Raw genomic sequence first — 12896 nt, forward strand, 5'->3', positions numbered from 1 at the left:
ATAATGATTTAAAAATCATGGTCCGAAACTGCAATTACATTTGCACCAACCTAATAGTTCCCTGAGACTAAATTCAAACTCAGGCAATCTGACTCCAAAGCCAAGGCCCTTAACCACTATACTACAACATAAAATACTATATAAAATATTGCAGATAGAGGTTGACAAAGAAAACCACTCAGGCTAGTCCTGATAATCTAAGCTTTCAATTGAAGAGACCCACATTAGACTGTACAACCAATATAGAAACATTGTAGAAACATCAAAATTATTCTTATAAAAAATAAAATTAAAACATCATTAAATGTAATTGGTTCCTCAATTACAGTAACTCCATGCCCAAAAGCAAAATAATGCAGTTCTATATCATCACAGGCAGGAAACACACACGCGTCTACTAAGACCCCAGTCTCCAGCATCCCAATCTCAATACTGTCTCCAATATCATAGACTCAAGTGCCACCATCCTACTTTGGTGGCATTTTGTACTTTTGAGTAGTTTTCATATTTACTCTGGGCAACAGGCTGTCCCCTTTAGCCCAAGACTCTGCAGAACAAACATCACACTTTGTATCTCCACCCCACAAACATAAGCTAGAACTTAACTCCATTCCCAATACTAAGCAAATCTCCCTTGTTTCTATTTATTTATTCCCTCATATCTCACAGTTTATAAGACTTATGTGCCAGTGCTGATTTATCTGAAAAGTAGAAACTTTAAAAAAGAAAAAGAAGCACAATAAGCCAAACTAAAGTGCCAGCAGCATGAACGGGGGCCTAAGGAGAGCTTGAGGACAGAAGAGAGGGTACATGGAACTAATCTAATTTTCTGCACAATCGGTACTCACTACTCAAGGGAAGACTCCTCAGCCCATGAGTTCCTTTCTCTGATGCTTCTGTCAAATAAACCTAATGCACCAAATAATAAATATACCTGTTAGCTGAACTTATTACACCCTAGGCCACATCTAATTCTCCATGTTGCTTTGTAAAAATATCTTAGTTTTTCCAGGAATTTTAATCCATTCTTTAAACGGAATCCCTGATTAAACAAAGTGACAAGAGGTTCACATTTCAACCAAACTTAACTGAGCACCTACTATATTTCTGAATTAGATTTTTCCACAGGAGGTTTTTCATTTAATCCTAAAAAAGAATCCTTTGACTTAAGCATTACTGGCTGCCACCCCCTTTTTTTTAACCACCAATTAAGACAAGAATCATGCAGTTAAATTTCAAAAATCTCACAACTAAAAAGCAAAGGGGAAAAAAGTAGAGGAGCCAGGATTCAAACACAGACCTTGTATCCCACCTCTCTGAGCCTCAATTTCCTCATCAGCAAAACAGAAATGTTATCTATCTTCAAGACTTGATGGAGGAACTACAGGCAAAGCACTCAGATCAGTGGCTGCTCCTCAACAAATGTTGGGTTTTTTCCCTTTCTTCCTTCATGCTTGAAATGTCTCATTTGTTGGCTTATCTCAAACAAAGAGCAATTTTTAAAGTTTACACTTTATTTTTCTTAGCTCTCTTATTAACTGGGTTTGTCTTGGTCCTCACAAGGATGTTCATAATCCAGGGATGTCTCAGGAGCAGTTCTGGCTCACCTAGCAGCTGGGATGCTCTCAGTAGAGCTCTTTTTGCTCAGAAACTTGCATAAAATATACTTCCTCTCCTCTATTCTCCCTTAGACAAACAGACACATATGCAGGTGGAAAATTTTTTTAAGCCATAATTAGCTTAATTAACATAAAGTGACAGAAATAGAAAAAGCCACAGTGTTCTAGCCAGGCAACAGGCTGCAGGGGAAGCAAGAATTCTCTGGCTGGCAAAGTGAGAGGAGAAACAAGCATCTATTAGGGAGGAAAAGAAGTCACTGCCATGCGGTAGGAACCAGGGAATGTCTAAAATGGATGGTCAGCACCAACCATGGGGACCCTCATCCCTAGTCCTCAGGGTGGGGCAGGTGATTCATCAAACAAAAACTGACACCAGATGAAGGTCTGATTATGAGCTCCTTGAGGGCAGAAATTATATTTACATCTAGATATATTTACACCTATAATTTACATCCCCAGGCATAGAACCTGGCACAGAGAAGCACTCATATTTGAATACATAAATGACTGCATAAATGAATAAAGTCAGATTGAAAGGGTATATCCATCTCACAAGGGAGGGTTCCTATAAGCATCCATGATGCAATCCATGATTCCTCATAAACACTCACACACACAAAAGTATGGTGCATCTGCAAGGCCATCCACCCAAGAGTTCAAGATAACCCACAACTGTTTCTGGGAAAAAAAGAAAGACAGCAAATCCCAAATAAAACCTTCCACTAGCTCCCCACTACCTTCAGAATAAAGACTATACACCTTCATTAGCATGTAAGACCTTTCTGTAAACTGGCTCTTGCCTTTGTTTCCAAATACACCTTTTCAAGAACTCGGAGCACCTGCCAAACAAGAAGCCCGCTGCTCCTTAAATATGACCTGTGTTCCTGCTTCAGCACCCTTGTTGCTGTAGTTTCAGAGAGACTCACCACCACCAAAATTCGGTCTACTTAGGTTCCATCCACATACATGAAACAACTCTAGTTCCATTCAGTTTTACAAAATCTGTTATAATCGTCCCAGACCACAGTGTTCCTCTCCTTTAGACCTGAGGTAGTAATATCCATCGCATTCATCCCATATTCAACAATACCATGTTGTTATCTTTATACAGACGGCATACATCCACATACAGATTAACACAAAAGTATGCTGCGCTTCTCCAATCGATAGCTCTCATAATAGCAATAACATATCTGTCTTACTCTATTGCCAGTGGCTAGAAAACTAGCCTGTATCTAGTAAATGCTCTTGTTCATGTGAAAATTGAACATCTTCCCCCATTTTAAAGTGCAAATGCCAACTAATGTAACATTATATCATTATATAATAAAAGAATTATCAACTTAGCAGCTTTCTCATCAATTTTATATAGTAAGTGCTCTAATAATAATGGCCAGAAATATTTACAAGTTTTTAATCTCCAAACTTCTTTTGGAATCAAAGATAATATTATATTGTATACAGTGAGGTTTCAGGCATAACTATGTTTTTACTGTGCCTTGATTCTTGGAAAACTAGTAAACTGAACGCTCTAAGATAGCGATGACTGTTTAACCTAGCAGGTGCCAATCAAGTATATTCATTCATCTTTTAAGACTCATAAAGGTACGAAACTTTTCTTGAATCCCTCTCCCCACTCCCAGAACTGACAAATCTACTTCTTCCTTTGGGTTCCACTTTACCGCAGATATTACCTGACCCAACCCTAGACAAAGCACTAGATATATTTCTATCATAGCACCTATTACACTTAATTATACTTCCTTACTTATACATCTGTCTACCTACTGGTTCTACCTACCTTCTAGATGTGTGCTTTCCCACACATTAGCTGCATGTATCTTCCTCAATTCAAATTTACATTAACTAAAACTAAATAAAATTTAAAATTCAGTTCCTCAGCCTCACTAGCTACATTTCAAGCACTCAAGAGCAACATATGGCTGGTGACTACCACACTGGACAACCCAGATACAGAGTATTTTCATCACTGCAGAAAGTTCAACTGGACAGGGTTGTGTCTAGATCATGTGTATTTTCTGAGGAACACACAGTCTAGAGGGCAGTTTGGCAGGAGCCCTACCTAATTTATTTCTGTATCACAGCACCTTGCACTTATTAAATTCCCAGTAAATGTCTCTTATGAATGACACTGGATAACAAAGAGCTTGGTCCACCTTTCTTATTATCACAGGCCAATAGAGTCTCTGCTCCATCAGTTCAATGTCCCTTCTAGGGTAGAATCAATATAATTACCCACCATCATCCTAACTTGAGGAAAGAGGTAGGAACCACAATAGCTAGAGACAATCAGAAAGTCTTTGTTCAGTCGCTCTCTCCAAACCAAAGCTCCACTACTGATGAAGAAGAGGGTTTATTTCCTGTTTCAAGTTTGGCATGTAATTAAACTATAGTTGATTCTATAAGGAACTTCTTTCAAATACTGGAAAAATTTCACAATTCAGCAAAATGAAAACAAAGACACTGTTCAAAATTCATCACACTTTTGGTGACAAATTAATATATCCCCTTTATATAAAAATCTAAAATATGCTCTTTGGATTAAAAATAGTCATTTAGCACATTTTCTGAACATCTATTAAGGGTTAGGAGCTAAAGAAAGAGAAATAAATTCTACTGGCAGACAGAAATTTAAATTGTTAATAATACCATGTGCTATATGCTCTATGATAAAGAGAAGTACCAGAAACTATGAAGAACACAAAAGGAGAGGCTCAGAACCCCATGGTGAAATGTGGCATAGGGTGAGGGAATCACAAGGGAGGCTGCTTAGAAATGAGCCCAAGCTACACTCCGAAAGGTTGGGAAATGAAGAATGGGTGAGAGAGTGTCACAAACAGAGACAACAGCATTGATGAAGGTACAGGAATTTAACTTGACAATAAATGTCAAGTAGCTTAGGCTGGCTGAAACAACATGAAAAAGATGACTTGAGGCTAATGAGGCAGACAGAGACCAAACCATGAAAAAGTTCTGCAAGCTAAACTAAGGAGCCTGAATTTTATCCTCAAGGCTATAGGAAACCTCTGAAAGTTTTAATGAAGGAAATAGGAGTGAAAATCTATGTTTAACAAAGCTCACAAAGCAGCAGTATGGAAGATGATCTGGGGGAGGTGAGACAGAAGCAGGGAGACCAGTCAGGAAGTTGCTGCAAAATGTGAAGAGATGGTATATTTTACCACAATCTTTTTTTTTTTTTTTTCCAAAAATGGCAAGAAAAGTGACGAGACAGGGCTCATCTGATGCAAATAGTTTTAAATACAACCTGTTTTAAATGGGTCTCTCCATTAGTCTATGCCTCTCAAAGTTATAACACCATGGTTCAATTTATATAGAACAACTACAAAAGCAACTGTTGAAGTCAGTTACATAAACTACAAAAACTATACTCATTCTTTTTACTCAATAGCCATTCTGAACTTCAAACTAAAACTGAACATTTTTCTCTTTTCTACCACATAACAATCCTGTAAAACCATTTCACCCAGCTGAGCACATCTGTGCAGTGTGCAACAAGTGTGAACAATTTAACAGGAGTTTAATGAAACATTTCCTATCTTTTATTGGAGAAAAATATTTAACAATCTACATGGCAACATCAGGTTGCAAACTGACATTTTTAAATTAGTTTAAAAATATGCACATGCCAATTTAAAATCCCATCTGGTTTCATGGTGCAGCTGTCCTGAATGAATATAACATTTTCAGTTATTAGGCACTTGGCTAAAGCATTCAGAAGTGCCATGTGCCATCAATGAACAGCAAGAGCCACTAGTATGGTACTTAAAAAGTACCTACACAATCACACTGGTATGAGAGGATTACTTTGTCCTGGAAAGGTGGAGACATGTAGGGAAATTGTAGACACAAACTCACAATTTTAAGGAAGTTATCTTTCAGTTTACCTCCAATTCTCTTAAAAGGCAATAGACTCTGATATCTCTGATCCCATAATTCCTTGGCCTAAAGAGCTTTACCTACCCTCCTGCTTTGAACCAACAAAATCATAAAAACCAAGACTAAAAGTGGGTTCAATTCCAACTCCACTTCTTATAAACTATATGAACTTATTAGCACATTTCTTAATATTCCTGAGACTCTATTTGCTTAGGTACAAAAGATACTCTCCCAAACCTTCAGAGTTGTGGTGAGCATGAAAGAAAATATACATCAGATATTTACGGAACATTTGGTTCATGTGGGCATTCACTAAATGCTAACTATTTTTATACTCTCCTTTGTACCTCACTATAATTTGTAGAGCACAGTAATTATACACCTACCTTAAAAGTTTACTATGACAATTAAATGAATTAACATAGGTCGCGGGCTCAGCACATAGAAGGAAACTGCTGTTTGTTGCTGTCATCATTACTACCAACCCTGAATTACAACTTATTTGCTGTCTTCTTCCCTAATATTTAGCATAAAGCCACAGTAAGTGAGGCTCATTCAGTTGACCAGCTGAATAAATAATGGATGACTAGCTGAATGAATGAATGGAAGGTATCATAGTTCTGTGACAACAAGAACACCTCTCTGAATTTATTACACAATCTTCACAAGCAGCAATTCAAAAAGAATGTAGTGTGTGGGAAAAAAAATTAGAAGTTAACTTGTATAAAAATGAATTAAGATAAACAATTCTTTTTCTGTCCAGTAAATAAGTATAGAAATATAAGTCAATGCTGATACTTTCTTTAAAAAGAACAACAACAAAAAAGGATGTATTGTGAATTGACTAATCATACCAAGAATCAATTAATCTTACCAAGCTTTGTGTGGCAAGTATTCTTGTAGGTCTGTCTCACAGATAAAGAACTCTGAAAGAGATTAAAGTTTAAGTACATCATGAGAAATGCTGGGCTGGAAGAAACACAAGCTGGAATCAAGATTGCTGGGAGAAATATCAATAACTTCAGATATGCAGATGACACTACCCTTATGGTAGAGAGTGAAGAGGAGCTAAAAAGCCTCTTGATGCAAGTGAAAGAGGAGAGTGAAAAAGTTGGCTTAAAGCTCAACATTCAGAAAACAAAGATCATGGCATCTGGTCCCATCACTTCATGGCAAATAGATGGGGAAACAGTGGAAACAGTGTCAGACTTTATTTTGGGGGGGGGGGGCTCCAAAATCACTGTAGATGGTGACTGCAGCCATGAAACTGAAAGACGCTTACTCCTTGGAAGGAAAGTTATGACCAACCTAGATAGCATATTCAAAAGCAGAGACATTACCTTGCCGACTAAGGTCCGTCTAGTCAAGGCTATGGTTTTTCCTGTGGTCATGTATGGATGTGAAAGTTGGACTATGAAGAAAGCTGAGCGCCGAAGAATTGATGCTTTTGAACTGTGGTATTGGAGAAGACTCTTGAGGGTCCCTTGGACTGCAAGGAGATCCAACCAGTCCGTTCTGAAGATCAACCCTGGGATTTCTTTGGAGGGAATGATGCTAAAGCTGAAACTCCAGTTCTTTGGCCACCTCATGCGAAGAGTTGACTCACTGGAAAAGACTGATGCTGGGAGGGATTGGGGGCAGGAGGAGAAGGGGATGACAGAGGATGAGATGGCTGGATGGCATCACTGACTCGATGGATGTGAGTCTGAGTGAACTCCGGGAGTTGGTGATGACAGGGAGGCCTGGTGTGCTGTGATTCATGAGGTCACAAAGAGTCGGACACAACTGAGTGACTGAACTGAACTGAAGATCACTCAGCTCAGAGAGAAACAAGAGTCTCCTTCTATCTTTAAGAAACTAGTACTAGATGTTTCTTCTAATAGGGCTTCCTTTCTTTCCAGATTTTAAACATTTCTTATGAGACTGGTCAAGTTTTTCAATACTCTATGGTTTCAGGAAGAGACCTCTGCCTGAGTCAGAAGATGCCACTAATGAATGATGGGAGAATGAAGAAGGAATACAAACAAATACAGAGAAAGTCAGTATCTCTTCTTGAGAAAGAAGGAGTAAAAAAACCTGATTTTACTTGACCTGAAAAAAAGACAAACCAAGTAAATCCAAAACTAACAAGAGAATAAAGTCCGACTATGAACAAATGAGGATAGAGGACACTTCAGTTCAGTTCAGTCGCTCAGTCGTGTCCAACTCTTTGTGACCCCATGAATTGCAGCACGACAGGCCTCCCTGTTCATCACCATCTCCTGGAGTTCACTCAGACTCACGTCCATCGAGTCAGTGATGTCATCCAGCCATCTCATCCTCGGTCGTCCCCTTCTCCTCCTGCCCCCAATTCCTCTCAGCATCAGAGTCTTTTCCAATGAGTCAACTCTTCACATGAGGTGGCCAAAGTACTGGAGTTTCAGCTTTAGCATCATTCCCTCCAAAGAAATCCCAGGGTTGATCTCCTTCAGAATGGACTGGTTGGATCTCCTTGCAGTCCAAGCGACTCTCAAGAGTCTTCTCCAACACCACAGTTCAAAAGCATCAATTCTTCGGCGCTCAGCTTTCTTCATAGTCCAACTTTCACATCCATACATGACCACAGGAAAAACCATAGCCTTGACTAGCCGAACCTTAGTCGGCAAAGTAATGTCTCTGCTTTTGAATATACTGTCTAGGTTGGTCATAACTTCTCTTCCAAGGAGTAAGCGTCTTTTAATTTCATGGCTGCAAGTCACCATCTGCAGTGATTTTGGAGCCCCCCAAAAATAAAGTCTGACACTGTTTCCACTGTTTCCCCATCTATTTGCCATGAAGTGATGGGACCAGATGCCATGATCTTTGTTTTCTGAATGTTGAGCTTTAAGCCAACTTTTTCACTCTCCTCTTTCACTTGCATCAAGAGGCTTTTTAGCTCCTCTTCACTCTCTACCATAAGGGTGGTGTCATCTGCATATCTGAGGTTACTGATATTTCTCCCGGCAATCTTGATTCCAGCTTGTGTTTCTTCCAGCCCAGCATTTCTCATGATGTACTCTGCATATAAGTTAAATAAGCAGGGTGACAATATACAGCCTTGACGTACTCCTTTTCCTATTTGGAACCAGTCTGTTGGTCCATGTCCAGTTCTAACTATTGCTTCCTGACCTGCATACAGATTTCTCAAGAGGCAGGTTAGGTGGTCTGGTACTCCCATCTCTTTCAGAATTTTCCACAGTTTATTGTGATCCACACAGTCAAGGGCTTTGGCATAGTCAATAAAGCAGAAATAGATGTTTTTCTGGAACTCTCTTGCTTTTTCCATGACCCAGTAGATGTTGGCACTTTGAGCCTGGTTCCTCTGCCTTTTCTAAAACCAGCTTGAACATCAGGGAGTTCACGGTTCACGTATTGCTGAAGCCTGGCTTGGAGAATTTTGAGCATCACTTTACTAGCGTGTGAGATGAGTGCAATTGTGCGGTAATTTGAGCATTCTTTTGCATTGCCTTAAGGCATTACGGGGGTTATGGGTACTCATCCCCTCTTGTTCAAAGTATGACTAGGTACAGTCTTGGAGGAGCAGATATTTTTTCATTTAACAAATACTAACTAAGTCCCTGTAATGAACTAGGAGAACAACTTGACAGTACACAGCAAGAACCTAAAAAAAATTTACACCTTTATTCCAATTACTAGATTCCTACGTTTTTATCTGAACAAAGCTATCAAAAATACAAACCAAAATTTACAAAGGTGCTTACCAATGTTACAATATCTAAAAATGGAAAGTAACCTAGATGTCCAACAATAAGATTATGAGTAAATAAATCACATCATGCAATGCTATCAAATAGCATAGTCATAGATGCTGAACAAAAAATCTGACACTAAAAAATGCTTATAACCTAATATTAAATTTAAAAGCACTCCACAAACAGTATATATAATATGATCTTTATATAAAATAGGAAAAAAAACTTTTAAAAAATGCAGAAAATTTTTCAAAGCTAACTTCTACATGGTATGCTATAAGAAGAATACCCTATAGGGAGATGTTGCCAAGTTTTCAAATTTTCCATAATAGGCATTAAAAAGAAAAGAAAAAAAAAGGGTAGAAGAGATTTACAGAAGAAAAGTGAGAATATTAAATACCATCAGGACTGATCAAGATCTTTAGATTCTCTGCTAGGTAAGAAGAATATAAAAGACATATTATATCTATACAAAAGGATTATGTTAATCCTAGTGAGAAATGACACAACTACAAGGGTGAATGAAACACAATGGGAGAGCAATACAGAGGAAATCCAATCAGATTCCCAGGAGGTCACTTTCATTCCAGAATGTCTGTCAATAGCAAAGTCAAGTTCAGTGAATGAGGTGAGGAATGAAGCTTGATGGCTGGGAGAAAACGGCAGAAATTCAACTAACATCTAGTGCTAAAATCTGTGAGTTTCTTGGTGACATGGAAACCATTAATTATCATACAGTGTTTTAAAGGCCATGACAGAAGCCAGCAACAGAATGTGACAAAATAATCTAGAGAGGGTCTATAAAGGCTTTGTGGAAGACGATTAATTTAAAGGGAAAAGGCATGAACCTGGAGATAGGGAGATCAGTCCAGCAAAAGAGACAGATAGCATTATGATAAAGATGAGTGAAAGGTGGTTAGCACAGAGAAACTGAAAGTGAAGTCGCTCAGTCATGTCCCACTCTTTGCGACCCCGTGGACTGTAGCCCACCAGGCTCCTCCGTCCATGGGATTCTCCAGGCAAGAATACTGGAATGGGTTCCCATTTCCTTCTCTAGGGGATCTTCCCAACCCAGGGGCCGAACCCAGATCTCCCGCATTGCAGGCAGACACTTTAACCTCTGACCCACCAGAGGAGCAACCAACTCAGCCTCAGGGTTCATAAAGGCCTCGAGAAAGCTGCCAAAGTTGAAACCAAAGGAAAAATTGGTCTTAGGTTTCTGACATTCAAGATGGTTAAGACACCACTGATACAAACTCTGGCCTGACATAACTCTGCAAATCAAAGCACAAGCCCATACAAGACTTTCAAAGAGGGGCCCAGTCTCATCAGCAGAATTAAGCTCCAAACACTTTGCCCTGTTCACTGCCATTTCTCCAACCTAAAAACAGTGAGCATGAAGACTCTGTAAGTATTTGGAAAGAAAAAGAGAGGGGGGCTTTCTGTTATATTAAAAAGCAATGGGAAAAAGAGGGGAAGTAATGGGAAATTCACAATAATCAAAAGGTAGAAGCAATCTAGTGTTCATTGACAGATGAATAGATTTTAAAAATGAGATATACATATAACTGAATAATTATTCAGTTATAAAAAGGAAGGACATTCGGACACATGCTACAACATGGATGAACCATGAAGCCATGCTAAGTGAAAGCCACTCACAGAATCACAAAAACCGTATGATTCTAAGTACTTGTAAGAGGTACTTAGAGTAGTCAAATTCAGTTACAGAAAGTAGAGTAAGCAGTTGCTGGGGGCTGGAAGGAGAGGGAAACAGGGAGTTACTGTTTAATGAGTTTCAGGTGTGCAACACAAAAAACATTCTGGAGAAGGGTGGTAGGATGGTTGCACAACAATGTGAAAGTACTTAACATCACTGAATTGTACTCTTTAAAATGGTTAAAACAGTAAATTTTACATGTGTATATTTTACCACAATTTTTCAAAAATTACAAAATGCAAAAAAAAATTACTTAACGGGAAAACAAAAAATGGAATAAAGGATAAAGAAGTAAGAGAATAACTCTGAAGACTAAGGCCAACGCTTAGGAGCTTGGAGCCAAAGGAAAACAGCTATGTCTCCTCCATCCCTCCAACTGCCATTTTCATCTACATCCAATTTAGTAATTTTACATGCAACTGAGCCTCAATTAAAACAAATACTAAGCACAGAACTCCAAAGGGGTCACAAACAAGGAAATCCATGGTTATTCTGAGAGATGAGTTAAGGAAAGTACAGTCTCATTGACTTAACCTTGTTAACTGTTAGTAACAGCAAAAACAACTATCATGTACTTGAATGCTTAATATGCATGGGGCTCTATGGTTGGAACTTTATAAACATTAGCTCTAATCATAACAGTAATTCTGAAAGGTAAATGTTACATTTTTGCTTTTCTACTGACTTATTTAGGATGATATAAATGGTAAAGATGAAATTCAGAATCTTGGTTAATCTGATTCCAAAATACTTTAAGAATGATCAGCTGTTGTCTCAAACCAGGTACCTCTCCTGTGCCTCTACCGGGTCCTAGGCCCTGACCTACCCTCCCCTCCAGCTCTGCTAGAAGTTTCAGCTAGGAGTACCTAGATTGAGCCATTACCAAGTATTAATACTTTTCGAGGTAATCCCCAGTGGCCAGGCACTGAGCCACTAGAGGAGAAAAAAGAAGTGGCTCCCCACAGGTCTTTCAGACCTCAAATTAATCAAGCAGGACACAGACACTTAAGACATTTGTTAACAATGTTTCCTAAAGGAACATAAACACTCACTGGCACTGCCCAAGATATTGCTACTGCTTAACAATGTTTCACTGATTAATAGCTCTCCCAGATCAGCCCTATAAATCATTACCAGTTCCAGTCACCTTTTGGCCTATTTCCCTCATCCTCGCCCACTCCCAGCACCACCAAGTTCAAGGCTAATTTAAATAAGATCTTTTCTTTCTCCATATACCTGTGGCTCAGTGGTAAAGAATTTGCCTGCAGTCCAGGAGACCCAGGTTTGATCCCTAGGTCAGAAAGATCCCCTGGTGAAGGGAATGGCTACCCACTCCAGTATTCTTGCCTAGAAAATTCCATGGACAAAGGAGGCTTGAAGGCTAAGTCCATTAGGTTGTATAGAGTGACTGAGCGACTATCACTTTCACTTTTCATACTTTTTAAAACATTCCAAACATGTGGCCCACTCCTCCACCTAGCTCTGCTGGGTGGTCTATTATCCAATGAACAAATAATTCTCAGGTATGTCCAAGTACATTAAATAATTTACTCCTACAATAATTCTAAGAGATAAGTATTAATATCACCTTTTGACCAAACTGATTCAGTTTACTCTAAATAAGTAGTAGAAAATAACAACCAGAAAAAGAGGCCACCTTTCAGGTATCATTTTTTTTGTTTATTTTTTTAAACAAATAAACTTTCTCAAAAGTTTCCAGTAGCATTATTGTCATGTCTCACTGGCCAGAATTTGGACACATACCCAAAGTCATTCACTGACAAGAAGCATGGGATTACCACTGCCAACTCACAAGCTAATTCCTTGGGTTGGAATGGAAGTTGCCAAACACACAACCACCACAGGGCCCATCACCTTGAGGACACAAATATGAAAAGCTGGGGAAGC

The 12896-nt window shown here is 38.9% G+C and overlaps 1 protein-coding gene across 3 annotated transcripts in view; it reads right to left on the reverse strand.

The window, feature by feature from the left end:
- The window catches only part of FAM168A (family with sequence similarity 168 member A), a 208337-nt gene that overhangs the window by 145310 nt on the left and 50131 nt on the right, over positions 1-12896 (reverse strand). For 2 of the 3 annotated variants that reach the window (XM_060400006.1, XM_042232743.1), the window contains exon 2: positions 6412-6463. The exons of the other annotated variant lie outside the window; for it this stretch is intronic. The gene's annotated coding sequence lies outside the window, so the exon portion shown is untranslated. The remainder of the gene's footprint in view (positions 1-6411; positions 6464-12896) is intronic. 3 annotated transcript variants of the gene reach the window in all.

The sequence above is a fragment of the Ovis aries genome, chromosome 15 (assembly GCF_016772045.2).
Source record: "Ovis aries strain OAR_USU_Benz2616 breed Rambouillet chromosome 15, ARS-UI_Ramb_v3.0, whole genome shotgun sequence".
Taxonomy (NCBI): domain Eukaryota; kingdom Metazoa; phylum Chordata; class Mammalia; order Artiodactyla; family Bovidae; genus Ovis; species Ovis aries.